Here is a 16,191-nt window from a genome sequence, read left to right as displayed (position 1 = left end):
GTCACAGCGCAAAACTTACTCATACTTGTAATGCCAGTGTCTCCTGTCTTTCCCCATATTTTTACATTTTTTCTTCCTCCACAAAAATCACTGTTTCAAAGCAATAAAGTGAGTAATGGAAAGTACACAATAGCAGGGCTTTCTTGGAGACAGGGGCTAAAGGTGCCCAATTCCACAGGAAAACATGCTGATTCCCAATCATGTTAACAGAGTTCAGTGCATTAAATATAGCCCCATGTCAGTATTTTACAGATCTGCTGTGCACAATAGACAGTAATGGCTCTATAGAAGCTCTTAGGGCCTTTTATGAGAACTCTCAACATGAGAGAATCTTTTATTCTTTTTGACAAGTTGATCCTTTAAACTACTCTAGTAAAGGGAAGAATGGAACAAGGCAAAGCTAAAATTTTAGCTTTTGCTCAGCATGTCCAGATCAATGCTAATTAAGACAAACTACACAAGAGACTGCTAGGGATTTCAAGTCTAAATGTAATTATGTGTAATATAACTATTAAAAACAGAAAGCTTGATGTTGAGTTTTAATGAATCTCCATTTTTCTCAGACTGAGACACCTGGAGCTGTAAACAGAGAGCTATCTTGAAAACATTCACAACAACCCAAATTTAGACCAAACTCACCTGATTTTCGGTCTTGTTATGACAGCCAATCTATTAGAGAGTTGCATAATCCTTTTGCTGCTCTATATAGGCAGTCAGTGGAGTGAGCAGAGTACAGAGGTGATGTGATTTCAGTAATCCATGTTGCTGAGGAGGCTTACAGCTCCATTCTGAACCAGATTTTTTTTTTTTCTGGGCATAAAAGCATAATTCTTTTCAAGGTCAGATAAAGTATGTTGCAATAATTGAGGCGGGAAGTACTGAAGGCATTTAGTGTACGATCAAGCCATCAAGCCTGCATTATTTCCGGCAAAGATGGCACATAGCTCCCCAGAGATGGGAAAGTATGTTGGGTTTTTTTTTTTGTCTTTTTTTTTTTTTCCTTTGGTGTGTGTCAGAGATTGCTATGTGCAATTGCTATTCAGAGCTGATTTATCTCAATCTCAGATAAGATTGCTATTGCTATTCAGAGCTGGCAAAATGTTTAGGAAGGAAAACTCAAAATTGCAGACTGGTGACAGTTTGCCATGGGCAGAAGACTACCTTCTATTGACGAGCCCCCCCAGATTTTTCCTTTCTGCCTCTCTGTTTGTGGAGAGAGAGGATGTATTCCTTCAAGTGATAAAGTTGGAAAAACTGTCAAGTTTTCGGACGCACAAAGACCTTCTCCTGGTCCGACACAGAAACACCAATCTTCAAAACCAAATTCAAGCTAAGAACAGCTGTTCAGAATTTAACAAATTATCTTAATCAGTTAGACCGTCTGAGAGAAAAGGCAGCATGCACCTGTGAAGCAGAAGGAGATGTTTTGCAGAGGTCAGGGTGATAAGGCAGTTTCTCCTGTGGGAAATGGAGAGGAAGGCAGGTAATTCATCAGCAGTGCAACATGGAGGAGTTCCCAAGGAAAACAGAAAGGTTCCTAAAGATATAACTTCTACCAAGCTGGTACCTGGGTTGAGCTAGCTCCCAAACTGAAGGGACAGACAGATATCAGAGGTGACGTCAGGGCTGCCACTGGAGCAGGGCAGCCTCCCCATGGGACAACTAGGTGGAGTTATCCAGGGGGAGCGTGAGACTACGGCACCGTGGAAATCCAGAGAGGACTGGGGGCCTCTGTGTGCAATCCTCAAGGAAAAGCATCAGTCATTACAAAATATTTTCCTGGAGTGCTGCCACCATCCTTCGGTAGGACAGCAGAACAGCACCGTCAGCTACGCTGAGCATTGCAGGAGGTCCAGAACTGGAGTAAGAGTCTGCTCCTTTCCAGAGAAGCAGCGAGGGTGCATCCATCACTGCTCCTTCCAGTCTGCCTCCTGGCTTGAAGTCAGACTGGGGAATTTATAAAGTCAATGTGGCAAAATTCAAGTTTTCTTCAAGTATACGCTTGAAACTCTGCAGTTCCAGTCACTAAACACAACTCTCACAAACACTTCAAATGTAATGAAACCATCCAAACACCAAAATTATAAAGATGAAAATGAAAAGCGTATGCTACCATAGATTATCAGTGGTTTATAATATTCAGGATTTTTTTTATCTGCCTGTGACAGCTACACCTGAAGGCTATGTCTGGTACAGACAGAGGGTGGGATTTTCAAAAGTACCACTGACGTGACCTGGCTCTTGCCAAAGGCAAACTCATTTCAGTTAACTAATAGTCACTGCCTTGCAAATATGTCACCTTGAGTTATCATCCTTCCACTGTACCAGGACACAGCATGAGTTAAAAAGCTCTGAGGACTTCTGGGCCTTGAAAGACATGCAGTTACCCTGGAGATGAACACAACAAATTTACAAATCCATATTTTTTCCTGCTGATTGAAGAAAAGGGCAGCCAAAATGGCTGAGTGGGACAGAAGGAGGTGAAAGATGGAGAAGCATCTTTGTACATACTTCCTGTTCCTCTTCATCCTGGTTTTTAATCTCTCTAATCTGAGCGGTGAATTTCCAGGTCAGTAGTTAGTGGGAAACAACCAAGACTGGGGGACAGATGTTTGTTCAGGAGTTCACTGGTATCGGAGTGATACTAGGTCTTGCTACTCACCTATGCTGAAATTGTGTGGGCTGAAAGAAGCCAGTCATCAGCCAGCAGGAAGAAGTCAATCGTGAGTTCCTGCCATATACGAATACCCATTGGAAAGGGTATCTCTCCAAGGAAATGATCTACAAATTAAAGCTGTGAGATTTTCAAGACCATTCTCTCTGTCAAGTTTTTGCACTGTCTCTTAAGGATCTTGCTACTGCTGGTTACTTCAGATTTGTAGCACCTGACCAAAGGTTTTCTACAACATGGTTTCAAAGTTTATTCTGGACAGAAGTACAGGAAACATCTCCAAATACATTTCTAATGCATCTGAGATTTCTTCTGTAAGTTTTTTAGCAGGGATGCATAGCTCCATCACTGGGATGAAATCTCTCACATGCCCATCTTTCATAAATATGTTCTCTGCTAATACATTTTATATTAAGCAATAATTTAGGATTAAGCCAGAGATTACCCAAAATTTTTATACAGGTTTGATTTTCCTTTCTTGTTACATAAATCAGAAAATTCTTCCCATAATCACCTTGCTTGAACCAAGATGATGAAAGAAAATGTCCTGGGGCACTATCTAAGGTGCCAAGGTAACAGGAAAAAAAAATGTATTCGCATGAACAATGAAGGTAATGTTTGGTCTTTTGAATTTAGTGTAACGTTGCTTCGATTTTAATTGAAATTCAGCAAAATCATTGCAAAACTCCTCTTGTTCCTGACAGTGTAACTGCCACCAATTATAAACACAGATGAGCAGTACAAAAAGGAAATTATTTGTTTTCAGAGACATTCAAAGCGGGGAAAATGGGATCAGTCTGCCTAGCCCATTTATAGCCCCCATATCACATACCCATGTGGTCAGACAGTTCAGGAACTACTAGTTTTCTTACACTGCATAGACTTTTTCAGTGTTTTCCTAGTATAGCTTTAACAATACATTTTACCTGTTGATTTCTTTGTGTTTTCTTGCATCCTGTGTTTGAATCCACCCAAAGCATTTGCAAAAGGTCTGAAACATGCAGAGTAAGAGAACATACTTCTTTTTACTGTTCTTTAAAAAACACCAAGGGGCATGCCCTACAAATGGCATTGTAAAGCGATAAATCCCACTCCTTGAAAACCCCTCAGAAGCAAGACAAATTCTCAAAGCCTTTCACTTGAGGGATGCAGGTTCCTGGACTGGAAACTGTGGTAAAATACCCAGTTCCACCCATATGCTTCATTCTTTGCTGCTTCTCACATTTAACACTCATTTTCAAAAGGAGTTGATATCATGTTTGCTTGTAACCTTCCTAAGATGATACAATCACAATAGTTTTGGATGGATCATGAAAGAAAAGCTCATTTCCCATATCCCCGCTTTCCAAACACCCCTCATCCACACAGGCCTCTGCTCAGTGCCACTGATGCTCAAATCTGCCGCTCGAACCAAGGCTGCCGCTTGCTTCGATGCTGAAATTGGCTCAAAGAGTCCGGATAAACAAGAGTAAGGAGGAGCCCCCAGTTCATGATTAGTGTATGCTTACAAGAGGCTCCTGGGCTGGCCTCTCCATTGCACGGCATTACATTATTAAAGGTGACAGGAAGATGAAGTTCAGGTTTAAGTCACACACTGGTACTTGCTCCCATTACTCTCCTAATGCCTCTGCGGGGCTAGTGCCTGCCAAAATAGTGTTTGTCAGGATGGAGCCTTAGGGTTTGAGCCTACGGACATTAACTACAACATGGAGAGGTCAGGACTGGGAGAAATGCCTTTGGAGCAATTCACATCAGAAAATTGCTCCCACGTTAGCACTGGCTGGGTTGCATCTCAACACCTGCTGGGTGCTGCCTGCGGCTGCCCCCACCTGCCTTCGCACTGGCTATAGACTTAGTGATAGATGTGTTCTAGAAATAGAAACAGAAATAAAGAAATGAAATTAGAATCAGTCCCCTACAGATGGCTCTGTCACTATAAAAGCCTCCTGCTCTGAAATTAACATTTGTTTATACATAAATTTAGAACACCATAATAAATTAACACCCTCCCAACAGAAATGAACTCTTCTGAGTGGTTCTTCTCTTCCCAGTGGATAGCAGGAGGGGGAAAATGCTATTTTCTTTTGAAGGCATTCACAGCAGAAAGTCAACAGCAGCACAAACAGTGGAAGTACTGTGGGTGGAGTAAACGCTTCCTGGGTGCCAACATTCACTATGCAAAAAAGACTTGGATAGGGTTGGTAAGTTTGCAAATACCAACTTGGAGTAGACACAGAGTACCTATTTCAACCTCTCAAATCTAAAAAAAATGTACAGCCAGGCATTAAATCAATAAAGCAGTCAAGCTTAAAGCTTATGCAAAAATGAAGAAAGTAACATGTCGGGGGGGGGGGGGCAGTAATAATAATAAAATAAAAACCATTATAAAAATGAGAAGTTTTAGCACACTGTCCAGGAAAGTGATTTGGAGCTGTTTAAGAGATTAAGGATTTTTACTGTGAGGAAAAAATCCCAAAGCTGTTAGTCCAATATGCAGCTAAAATCAAGGCAGCAAACAAAATGTGTGGTTGCTAGGGGAATATAATATAAATCAAAAGCGCTACTATAATTGCTATACACTGTAAGGAAGTGATAAGACCTCTCTGGGTATATTATAGCTAGTCTTGGTTATCATATCGAGGAAAGCTCCCATGCTTTTCCAAAGAATGCAGTGCAGAGCAAAACAAAGTGAACAGCAAGCCTGCAAATTTTAAATTATTAACTACAAAAACAGTTTGGATGAGAAACTCACAAGCAGCAAAAGACAAAAGCTGACAGATATGAGTCTGAATATTGGGTATTATTCATCAAAAAAATTCTATTGAGGCCTGTCAGCCCCAAAGTTTGGTTATTTATTAAATTCTTGCCCTGTCTTGAAATCAATGAACTACACAAACAGCTCCTAACCATCCCCGTGTCCACCATCTCTCTGAGGTTACAAGAGAAGCTGTTTCAAAGTCCTGAATCTGTCTAGTCAAAAGTAACCCACCTGTGTAGCCAGTCCCAACCCATCAGTAAAGATCCCAAGTGAGATCTCATCTTATACAGATGCAGAAGTGAGCTTTGGTCCTTCCAGCAGAGGCATCCTGAAATACCTTGGACAAAGAACTTCTTTATGCCACAGTTTCCAATTGCAGAAAGGGGCAAGGAGGATTTCCCTGCTTTCCAAGGGTAACGTGATGATGAATGTATTAAACAACAATGGAATAACTTAAATGAAACATTACTTCTCCTGACTAATTGGCAGATTCTGTCTCCCTTGCACCCCAGACATACTCTGATGGGTTTTAGAAATATGGGATGCAAAATATGGAATGGATGCCTCATGGAAAAGTCGTAGGACATGGCTCTTAGTTTTCACATGTGTACAAAAAGATAAAGAATGATCCAGAGTCATCCCACCTGACTTTTGGCTCTTGACTCAAGGCACTAAGTTGGGAGTGCAGCTACCTCTAACTACAGTCTATGCCCAGGAATGGTTTCCCTCAATGAGTTCAGCTATGGCCCCTCCAAAAGAGGTCAAGCTACAGCCCATCTGCCAAGGTAGAGTTTCAATCCAACGCTGTAATCACCCTACTCCATCATCAGCACCTTGTGTCAGCTAGCCAGTCTCTGCCCTGGGTGATCGGCTCTCACAAGCTTCCTTTTTCACTGCACTTCAGGTGATTCCAAAGATCTTGGTGTGTGCTTCTTCATTTGTAACTCATGTATGCCCATTAATGATCTATTGACCTTGTTTTTAAGTTTGTTAAATAGACAGCCATATAAACTACAGCAATGTAGTCATAAAACACAAGCAACACATAAGAAAAACTCATTACCAAATGCCTTATTTCTTATTATAATAGAAATCAAAACAGCAGTAATGTCATTAGTCTATTTTCCTAATATATGAGTGTTCTGCAACCTTTTGCAGCACAAGAAACTCAACGGCCAAACACTGACATTGCGTAGGCCAAGGCTGGAAGCTCTGGGATAGATGCTTGTGGAGAATGTTTCATATATCAGGTGGGAAAAATTACTTTTGGGCATGTCCATCAATCCCCACTGACAATAAGGAGAGCCTGCAGAGGACCAGCCTTCTCACTTAAATTTGTCAGTAAGGTTGGATGAACCCAAGCACATAACTCCCTGTGGCAAAGAGAATCAGGTCTGTGCATCAAGAGTAAAATACTGCCACTGGTACCCAAGCTACCTGTTGGAAGTGGGAGAGGATCCTACCGTATGGATACAGTGGGGATGGAACCGGGCAGGTTACTACCAAAAATTATGCAAATGCTAAAAGAAATTCAAGAAATAAGGCAGGAACAGGACCCAGGACCTGGTAAAGTGCTAGCCAAACTCCAACCAGGCCCAAGGAAAAAGAGAAACATTGTAAAATTTTGGATAAAAGTCCCTTACGGTTGGGGAAAAAAAAAGCCTACAAAATAAAACAAAAACCCATAAGCAACTCTATCTGGAAAATTCTTTATCAAAATGCCAGAGAGTTCACATTTCTCTTTTCATTTCAAAAAAAAAGAAGTAAATATCTGTGTGTGTATGTAAAGTACGACTATTATAAAAGTAATGCCATATTTTCATCAGGTATGGACTCTGACCCATTGTGCAACGTGCTATATAAATCAGAACAGAAAGAGAGCTTTTGCACTAGAAATCTCAAGCCAAATTCTAGAGAGGAGACAGCACACAGATATAAACAGGCAGACAGGAGAGAAACAGGGAAGGGAATGAAGGATGGTAAGGAGCAGTAATTTGAAGGATGATAAAGGATGATAGTGGGATAGTTTCATGAATGCTCCCATAGAGCTCCTCTCATGCAAAGGAGGAAAGTGTGGAAGTCCTTATTTGAAGATGTATCTAGGTAAACGGCACTCACATGTACAATCACATCTTGTGAGCGTGGCTCAAACTGCTCGTTAGCTGTTTTCATTCCTTTTTCTCTTTTAATTCTTGCATACATAACCACACTATTGAAAGGCACCAAAAAACGCTATGTCTGGACACAGATTTTTTTTTTTTCTGCCCAACTGCTCCTACAGAAACTGCTTTCCTTCCATTTCTACTTGTGCTGTCACTGGAGTCATTAATGGGTGTTAGCTCAGCCTCCCCATAGACCGAGGGCTTTGTACAGGGGTCATTTGCCCAAGGAATCCCACCCCTCATAGCAATTCATTAGACATTACAAATAACCTGCTCACTCCAAAAATGAGCAAGACCTGCTAAAAACTATACACTTCCCTTTTATCTGCTGGTCCTGAGAGCACAAGTCACAGGCTGGGTTACAAAAGGTCCATAACCCCATCATGCCACAGCCAATCTTCACAGCAATAGCTCACCCACAAAGGGCCCAAAAAAAGGCCAATTCCTCACCCACAAAGGGCCCAACCTTTCCTTACAGCAGGAATGCCCACAAGTTCAAAGGAAGATATAGAGGTCTGATGGTTCACCAGTACGTTGTTGCCTCAGGAAGGCAGCATGCTCTAGATGGCAGTTTCTTTGCGAGTAATTTCTTTGCTGGGTCGCTTTCCAGAAGTCTTAAGCAGGATGCCATATCTTCTTTATTTGTTAGTGACCCATAGCCCTTAAAATAGTATTATATTGCTGGCTGGAAGAGCAGAGAGAAAGAAAAACAAGGGAAAAAAAAAATTAGCTCCCTGGGCAATGGAGCTACTGAAGTCTGGTCTTCCATGGCTCTGTGGCTCATGGCTAGATTCTCTCATGTCTAACAAGGTATCGACTCTCACTGATGCTTCTCCCTTGGCTGGAGCATTCCTATTAATCCTCCTTTGTACAGTGCCACCAGTGAGTAAATCCATACTGCAGCCTTTTATATGGTGGAGGCACAAAAAGAGTCTCTCTCCTGTATGAAGCCACTGATTTTCATGAAGCTTGTCAGGCCTTTCATCAGATCTGGCTGATATTGGCCAGTTGAGTCAAAAAACTACTGGGGAGGAGCAGGAGAAGCAAGTGTGCATTCACACGCACATTATGATCACGTAACACTTCATTTCCCCAGGAAACCAGACTAAAGATCTTACTGTCTGTACATGCCATTGAGCAACCATTTCCACCAGAAGGAAATTATTCAGACTGTATCACAGAGGCAAGTTCTCAACACGTACGCTGTGCTAACTAGGCTCAGTAAATGCAGAATCCACCAGCTCCAGGCTCTGAATTAACATGCAGACCAGCAATACAAAACCCCAGTCTTTTTTGCAGTTTCAATTCATCAGTTCAAGCAGGGATGAGCGTACGTTATTTTTCTCCCCAGATGGTTGGAAGCTGCAAAGTAATTTAGCAGCCTATGTTCTTCTCAAAAATTATCATGCTTTTTCTTTCCTAGGTGACTTCTACATCCCCTGCTGACTGGTTTAATGGTACTAAGAGTTATGGAATGATATTGTTTTTATTATGTGCCTTTTTTATTTTTAAATTGTATTTTGACATATAGTCTATCCATTCATGGGTCTTTAAAGAAGAAGCTCTGCCCAAGTGCCTCCAATATCTAAGTAACAGAATGGCTACCTTGAAAAGACACTAAAAACAAGCCAAGGTGCCTTTGGGATGATGCCAGTGTTCATTTTCAGTCCTTTCATTTTGCCACTCTCTAAAGATGCTATGAAACTACTTACTGACTTGTGAGAGTAAGCAAAACACTTCAGGAGAGGTTTTCCTCTGGATTTTAGTCCTAGCTTGGAGCCATGTAGAGAAATCAGGCAATTACATGATTTTAAGAAAAGATTTTTCTCTTCACTAAGGCCTCACAATATTGGCACCTTCCTGCCCCTTGTGCACCCAGGAGCACTGGGCATGACTGTGGGACTGGCCCCTTGAAAGAAAAAAGGGAAAGGGCCATGTGTCTCTGTGCTAATAAACTAACCAGTGTCAAGAACCATTCGTGGGCACTAGTACTGAGGCCTTTATAAAGTTAAATTATCAGCACAGTCACAGGCATGGTTTTGGCCCTTACCAGCCAGCTAGTGCTCCCCCAAGCAACTCCTGGGTGCAGTTTGGGAATTAACACAGGTGCTGGCCCATTGCCGAAGAGCAATCTGCAGCCTTTTTGGTAGGCTCCAAGAGGTTAGCAACAGAGATGCAGGCAGTTTATGCCAGATGGCTTCAGTATCTGAGAACTGTCCCAGGCACATTTAATCTACTGGAGTCGAGGAAGCCCATGAGTCTAAGGGAACAGAACTGTTCTGCACGGCTGTTCTGCACAGGGACATCACGTACCCTTCTCCTGCCGCCTCTCCATAAGGACCAGGCATTACAGAAGAGACCGCGTAGGGAAGCAGCAGCAGAGAAGGGAGCGCTGTGCCTGGGGATACCAGGGACAATTAATTCAATCCCACTAACACTCGATCCAAAAGCTGTTGCTGGTGGATTACAGGGTAGCAATCTGAAGAGTGCTCTGACATGAGGAGTACAGCAGGGAAAGGAATAAGTCATACTGCAGCGGCACAGGACTTCCAGCCAGCTGCCTGGCATCCAGGTTTCAGGCCACACCAGATAATTCAGTCCCTGCTTCTGTTGGCAGAGAACCAACAGACTTGGTCCAGAAGAGATCAGAATTCATTTAAGGTGATGGTCATTGTCTTGCCTGACACATCAGAGACTTGAAGCAGGGCTCTCCACCTTCTTGGTCCACGCCAGAGCCCTCAGTTGCACCGGGGCTGAGAGCAGCACCCATGTTTCTCCAGAGCTCAGCTGAAATCTGTTCAGCACCCTGAAATGGACTTTTTCCCCTGCAGTACATGGTCAGCTGGAGACAGTCCCCTCCAGGCACAGAAAAATCTCCTACCACAATTAGCAGTCAGCTGTATAAACCTCCTGTAACAAGCTGTTTCAAGCTTGTTCTCCAGGGTACAAAGCACATGCGCGTCCCCCAAAACAGGGACGGCTTGAATGCTCCAAGCTACATCTTCCTGCCATTTCTGAGTTCAGCAGCAGCCAGAGGCACCGTGGTCATCCCTGCCATCCATCAGTAACAGCTCTCAGGATCAAAAAAACCCCAGGAAAGCCAGACTGTCCTGTTCCAGGCAGCAGCTTATGGAGAAGAGTCAGTATCGTCTTAGCAGTGGGAATGGGGGATCTACAAGCCTCCCCCCACCTTCTGCCACTGACCTGCAATGAGCTGGTGAGCAAAACACTTTGCCTCTCTGATTCCACATTTCATGCATTATTTGTTGTTTATTTTGGGGGATGATGAACAGTAGGGATGTTCTCTTACAGCAGTTTAAAAAGCAACGGGCACACATCCCTAATAAAAGGCTCACCGTGATTCAAATGCAAAGAGATTCTGGTGATAGACATCTTCTCAAAAGATATTTGATTTTTGTCCCTTTCTCTCCAGTGCCACTTTTTCCTTTGGTTCATCTCTAACTCTGTTCATTTGCCTTAACCATAGAGGCCAGTAAGGCGAGCTTTGGGAAATGTGCCAGCATTATTTAAAGATATCCCTGCTGCAACAAAATCCTTTCATGCTTCTGATTGCTAATTACAAGCAAATACTTTGATAGCAATGGAAATCAGTTAACCATCCTCTCACCTTTCAAGGCACTGCGTCAAACCTGTCACTACGTATGAACGCACATCTTAATCCAGTTTGATCACAACCTGGAATGAATAAGCTAAGAATAGGCTGATGCAACTGAGCACATGAAAGTTGAAAAGATTCGCTTACTATTTGGGACTCCATTTCTATTTGAATTAATGAGCACAGTGCTATAAATATCTAATTTCCATGAATTTCAAGTAATGTGGGAAGCACATCTGGGATGTCAGTGTCGGGAAAGAAGCATCTTTGCTTCTTCACTGCAGCAAACCAGTGACATTTGCATTTAACTGGAGGCCCCAGCCAAGTCCTCGCAGGAACTGTGACTTCTTCCTGCCAACACCTGACCCTCCCTGGAGGATTTTTAACTGGTGACCACTTGTGCTGGGAGAAACGCTACAGAAGCTGGCAAAACCCCACAAACTCTCACCTGCTTTATTGACTGTGTTCATGTGAATAGTATTTCTAACAAGTAAAGAGAATAGAATTGACCCAGTAAGCCAAATTCAGCATTGCTGTTAGAAGATACATATATTCACTGTAAGAAAGCACACTTCCGTGATTTAATTTGGTGCATGCGACTGAATGATATATATTAGGATGCTTGTCTTTTACGTGGAATATATTATCTCTCTGAATGTTGCTATGAATATTCTGCCTTCTACAGTGTTTTTGTTTATCTGACAGCACATTCAGCTCCCTGATAGCAGGCTTTGCATCTTGAGTTTGAAGATGCCTCTGTCACACACCTACAGCTTTCCATCACAGGCAATAAATGTATGTATTTTATTTTATTTTTTCTGAATCTAGTTTTGTGCAATGCTTTCTTTGCTCCAAAGAGATATGCATAGCTACATACGTGCTAAAACTGTTTTCCCAGAAATAAAGATCAGTGCTCAGGAATTCTGCTCAGACCGAGAGCTGAAACTGGAGATGGATGGAAAGATGTTAAGTCCCAAAACAGCAGTTCCTCTTCTTGTTGTTGCTGTGGTTTGGGTTTTTTTTTAGGTTTTTTTGTTTGTTTGTTTGGGTTTTTTTTTAAATGCACAAGCAGACAACTGCCTCATTCCTCAGTCACAGCAGTTTTAGGATCCATATGTTCTTCAACAAGATCTGGCAGAAGATTTCCACTGGAACAGATTCCATCAGGAAAAGCCAGATTGAGAAAACCAGGTCTGTTTACGCAATCATACCAATTTTGACAAAATTTTGGAGGAAAGATAAATTCTGATTTTTAATCAGCTCCAGTCTCAGCAGTTGACTCATGCACAAAAAAAAGGTGCAGAATTGAAACCTCATCCTTTATAGATTTTTATGTATTTTGGCTCCTTGTGTAAAAAACTTGAATGAGCAGAAAAAAGGGCTGGATCCAGTTGCACCATTAATCACTTCTGCAGTCTGCTGGTATGAGATTTGAAGTGGGTCTCTCTTGATATTATGAGGGCAAAAGAAATCTCTTTTTTACTACTGCGTTAGATGTATGTGCATGGCAGGGGCATGGGTTGCTTCCATGCACATCAATGTGCTTAGAGCAAGAGCAGTGCTGCAGAAGAACTTCAGGACTGGTCAACAGAGCTCTGCCTTCAAATATTTCAAGCAAAACTGTGCCACCTTATTCAACACTGAATCACAGGCTAATGCACTGTATTATTACTGAGAGATGCAGAGTCTCTGTTCTTCCATTAGCTGCATTAACGCATGGACAGCCTGTATGTCCTGAACAGCCTGGTTCAAATGCTACAATGCCTGACTTTATTCTGCAACTTTCAAACAGGTACTGAAATTTTTCTATTACGAGTGACATCTACCTAAATCCCTGTATAAAACACACTAGAGAACCTCCTCTAAAAGGTGGCACTGAACCCACTGCCTTTAGTTCCCAAAGCACAAACCCCATCTCTAGAAACAAAGAGAACAGGTTTGGTTAATAGAAGTAGCCCTTGAGATCACCAGACCTGAACCTGTCAGCAATCCACACTTAATACAGAGTAAATTAAAAGTTAACAGGGAGCTGTATTAAGTTAACAGGGAGCTGTTTTAGAAAAAAAGAAAGAAAGAAAAAAGCTCAGACTCTACAAATGAAGTAATGTCTCCAGGTCAACAACTCCTGAGCAAGTAACCCACATAATTAACCACCACAAATCTCTGTAATTAACCTGCAAAACCATACTGATTAGGAAAGTGAGAAGAAGAGAGAGCATTTAGAACACCCGATATTTATTTTCAAGAGAGGATATAAACCAGGAGAAATGACAGAGGAGCCCAAAACTTCTCTGAGGCAAGCTAAGGAGGACAACGTCCTCCAATTGCCCATCAGTACTTGAACCAGCCAGTGCTTGAACCCTGCCCGCTCCATGGGTATCACTAGCCCCCCAAAAACATCAGATAGGAAAACCTAAGAATGCAAAGATGAATTTTACAGCCTGAGCTAATCTCTAATTTTTAACATACAGTAGCAGGCTGAATTACTTTATGTATTAAACAAAGGACATACATAATTCCTCTCATGGTGAAAAACGACACTGATGAAAGAAAGTAAATCACCTCTTGCTTTATAGACCCACCGGTCTGCAAGGTATGTCACAAATTTGCATGACAACCCCAAGCTTTTGCATTTACACTTGGGTTTCTGAGTCTGGGAAAAAAGATATTAGAAAAATCACATGCAGACAGAGACCTCCCAAGTCCTGTCTGAGAAGGTATCTATGAATTTTCCATCTTGGCTTTTCTAGCAACGTTTCATATGCATAAAACATGCCCCAGAAATGCAATGTTTCAGGATGAATCAAGGAAAATCTGTTGTGTAGAGCACAAATCTGGCTTTTGCTGGACTGCTGCCCAGGTGCTCAAAGATGATTTATGCCCCTGAGTCACGGTGAAGTCAATCTGTAAACCTTTGGTACTCAGGAAAGGAGTAGGACCCTTTCCCAGTATTTTAATCTGCTGAGGCATTAGCTGTTTTTCTCCGTCTTACCATTTCATTTGTTGGATGACTGGACTTTGGGGTAGATCCAGCTAGTCCTCCACCCCCACAGATGTTCTCCCTCTTGGTGCTGAGCAGTTGCAGCTCTCAGCACACACATGAGCCCTCTTTGGAGGTGTCTGACTGTTCACGACGAAGCTGTGACAAAATTTCTGCTGGCGTGAACAAGCACATTTCCACTGACCCCAGCAGCGCTGACACCAGGAAAGAATTTGGCCACATGTGGTTCTTGCAGAAACAAATAAAGATGATACAGATAGGTACTTTATGTTTACTTTATGGTACTTATGTTATACTTTATGTTTGAGTTACCAGCCAGTGAGCTGAATTAAATCCTAAGCTCATGGTCAGCAGGAGCGTAGGGCTGATTTCAGTAGCCATGCACCTGTGGGAAGTCGCTCACCCCTCTCAAAGAGGCTGCTCCCAGGCAGTGGAGGATTTCTGTTTGGCAGCATTTCTCATCAGCTTTGCACAGCTGTAATGAGTAAAAACAGCCAGGGATTTTCAACATAGCTTAGAGAACTTTTTTCATTATGATGGGAAGCATTTGTGTTCTTTTTTTGATAAATGCCCCAAAAATAATTCAGTGGGTACTGGTATGTAAAAGAAAAGAAAAATAAAAACATCACAGACAGACTACCTTTATGTAAGAGACTTGTGGGCTGCCTCCATCCAGCATGGAGCGAAATTACCCCATACTTGTCAATCTGAGGATAGGGGGAACCAAAGTCCTCATCTCCATTTGCAGTAAGGAAAGTGCTTAGGACCCAGGATCAAATCACCGTGCCCTCAGTCCAGTCTGCTGCAGCGGGAGTCTTTCAAGTTCTGCTTGTTAACCACATTTTCAAAGACCCATCTTCAGTTCACATCTCCTGATTTTCTTGTATGAGCTGTACAACGCCAGTTAATTGCCTCTGTCTGAAGTAGCCTCCTTAGCATATAAAATCTCTCTGTGTCTTTTCTTTTTTTTCCTTCTGCAGTGCACCGTGAAAGGAACTTTAAAAGAGAATTACAGAAGTAAGTGAAAACCAAACAGGTCGCAACTTAAGCCTTTTCAGATGGAAAGGGGCAGGATGAAATGGATGTCACGGTAAATGCTTTCCTCTTATGAAAGGGAGCTATTTTTTTAAAATATCTAAATAGATGAATTCCACAGTGAAAAAAAAAAATGTATATACTTTGGTTAGGATTTTTAAAAAGTGATATGCAGCTACGTAACTTTGCTGAATAGATTACCTCATTCTTCTCCTGTAGAAGGCTAAAGCCTTTCTGGAAACAGTCCCCTCACATGGGGAATCTCAGGTTGGGAACCCAAATCCCGCAGATGCCAAGACAGCAGTCAACGGGTGCAAATATTGGCCATTCAGCCTACCAAAGAGAGGCCAAGATCTGAGTTGAAAAGCTGAAGGGAATAAAAAAAGGATAGCTTGACATCAGTTGTCATCCTGGAAATATGCAAACGCACCACAAGTGCTAAATGTATCAGCACAAACAACTGAAACTACAGCACAGCCCACAAATCGAGGCACAGGCAGAAATGGAATAGTCAGGACCAACAATGTTTATTTCCCCTAGGGAAAAAAATCATGTAGCTTCTCTATAACACAACAAAAATTAAAGAAGTTGAAAAAAAGAAAGGCACAGAATTCAGTATGCAACTAACTATTATCTGGGTTTTATCAGAAAGTACTTAATTTGCTGCTGCCAAAAGATAAAACCAAATTAGACAGAACAGTCCTGATTCTCAGCCAGGCTTGAGACCTTCTGCTCAGAGCAGGTGGAGAGAAGGAGCCTTAAAAGTAGCACAGGAGGTGGATGGAGTGCTAAATATTGTACGTCATGCAACAGCCTCTATTTGCCACTGCATGTGAAGACTTCTTGACTTGAGCCCCTGGAGATCAGGATCTCCATCACTGGGGTGCTGTGAAGGACAAAGAGCACAGGGAGCTTGCTAAGCTGGAAAAGCATGGGTGTGCATTGCAT

Source organism: Mycteria americana, chromosome 2 (assembly GCF_035582795.1).
Source record: "Mycteria americana isolate JAX WOST 10 ecotype Jacksonville Zoo and Gardens chromosome 2, USCA_MyAme_1.0, whole genome shotgun sequence".
Classification (NCBI taxonomy): Eukaryota; Metazoa; Chordata; class Aves; order Ciconiiformes; family Ciconiidae; genus Mycteria; species Mycteria americana.
This window is presented reverse-complemented; position numbering follows the sequence as displayed.